Here is a 2,418-nt window from a genome sequence, read left to right as displayed (position 1 = left end):
AAAGTCAGCACACACACACACACACACACACACAAACAAACACACTTGAAAAAAAAAAAAAAAAAAAAAAAAAAAAAAAGATTATTCATCACTCATGAACCTGATGTTTCTACCACCATAGTCCAGGCTGCCCTGGAATTCACTATGTGGACAAAGTTGATCTGGAACTCATAGGGATCCCTCTGCCTCTGCCCCCCCCCCAAAATGCTGGAATTAAAGACTTGCACCACCACCACCACAAGGCCGGAAACCATTTTGTTGGAACATACAAGCAGAATCCATGATCCCAGGCCAGGCCACTCACAGCCAGCCCCAGAATGGAATCTCTATTCTCTATGAGGCCAGTGTTGTGGTTTTCACTGATAATAATGGCGTCCGATGGCAGACTCCAAGAATGACCCATTTTCAGTGAAGGAGTCTCCCAAATCGACGCTAGGTATGGCTCCTGTCCAGACATTCGGCAATGTCTTGTTGGGTGGGTGTCAGTGAATCCCTTCTGAACTGCAGACCTGCTTTGGGTTGGTGGACAGACAACTGCTTTCCTCGAAGCTGGTTGCTTGGCTATTCTGTTTTATTTTTAATTTATTTGTATGCATTAGTGTTGCAGATAGTGTGGAGGTGCTCGTGGAGGCTGGAAGAAGGTATTGGATCCCCAAGAGCTGGATTGTTAGGCAGTTTTGAGCTGGCCAATGAGAATGCTGGGAACTGAAACCCTCTGGAAGCGGAAAAGACTCTCTCTTCAGCCCCTGGCTTCCTACTTTGTTCAAAAATACTTATATACTTCCTACCATTTGGCCTTTTATTCCTCCATCTCTTGTTTTTCAAAACCTCCATTCTAATTCTGGGCATCCAGCCATAAAGACAGATGGATGGTTTGAGGCATTCTCTGCCTGGAGAGGTGGTACAGCGGGTAAAGGTGCTTGCAACCAAGTCTGATACCTGGGTTTGATTCCCAGGGCCCACCTGGTGGGAAGGAAGGAAGGGCCAACTCTAGCAAATTAACTGTCAGTCCAAAGAATTTGTTTTCCCACATCCTGACAATTAGACATCCAAAAGCCAGCATTCCCTTGGGGACTTGGGAAGCCTGTTCCTGTGTTCTGGGTTTGGGATGATCCAGGGATCACTGGAAGAAAAGAAAGATACTTCGGGACGAATTTATATCTTCTCCATCAGTGGGAGGCGGGAGTGGGGATTGGGAGTGGGGGTGGGATCAACTTCTCAAGGACTTTTAGGAAGTCAATTTCTAAATGCCCAGACTTCTTATCTGATCTAGGGAATGTCTTCAAAGACACCCCCTAAGCAATTCTCAGCCATACAGCCCTCCAAGTTTGCCAGACATGTCTGGAGACTAAGTTACACAAAGGCTCCACAAAATCTGGCCCAAGGCTGTTTTAAAGCTTAGGCACCATCACTCCAGATTCATGCCTGATACAACAGTTCTGCTAAAATTCTGCTACAAGCTCCCGCTTGCCAATAGCAATCATTCTCTTTATCTCTAAAGAAGGGACATTTGGCTCTTCCATTGATACACTCCTGTGGTGCCTATCAGCACTTAGAGGGTGGGCCGTGCTGGCCTCCAGGCTCCCTCAGCCCCTGCTCAGAAGTCCTCCAAATCCCCACACTCCAGTTCTCTGGCTCCCTTTCCCTCAGTACCCATTCCTGGTAACCCTGAATAATTTCCCTCTTTCCCTTCTCCTTGCTTTCCCCAAGAGACAGCTTGGGCAGATTAAAATGAACTTTTCCTTATCACCCACAGAGCGGCTACTTGTGGCTATTTCCGGGTTTTTTGTTTTGTTTTGGTGTGCTTTTAAGATTTTTTTTTTTAAATTTATATGAGTACACAGCAGGTGTCTTCAGACACACTAGAAGAGGGCATCAGATCCCATTACAGATGGTTGTGAGCCACCATGTGGTTGCTGAGAATTGAACTCAGGACCTCTGTCAGAGCAGTCAGTGCTCTCTGAACCGTTTCTTTACCTTGTCCTTCACATTCATTTATTAGTCTCTGACCTCCAGCCATTCAACGGAGGCATGGCCATATGCACACTCACAGGAAGCATACATACAATAAATAAAATGCAACTTATGTTATATTTATTTACTTTTAAAGGAGCATTTTCGTCCACCCCAGCAGGCTGAAGACTTCAGGGAGAGAACCAAAGGACTTGCGATAGGAAGGTCTAGAAATAAGACTGACCTTTGGGTTGGATGGACCCGTTTAACTCAGCCAGAAAAACACAGGGGAGGAGTTGATTCCCTCACTCTCCTTGTTAGCTTACAGGCGATTCTCTTGACCTGCCCTGGGGCCCCTAGCAACTGCTTACGTCACGGGCTGCTGAGGCCAGGTGCGCCAGGTGTGAGCCGCATATTAAAGGACTGACGTCGCACTAGGGCTCCCTCTACCGCGCCCTCCCCCTC

The sequence above is a fragment of the Mus caroli genome, chromosome 7, assembly GCF_900094665.2.
Source record: "Mus caroli chromosome 7, CAROLI_EIJ_v1.1, whole genome shotgun sequence".
Classification (NCBI taxonomy): Eukaryota; Metazoa; Chordata; class Mammalia; order Rodentia; family Muridae; genus Mus; species Mus caroli.
This window is presented reverse-complemented; position numbering follows the sequence as displayed.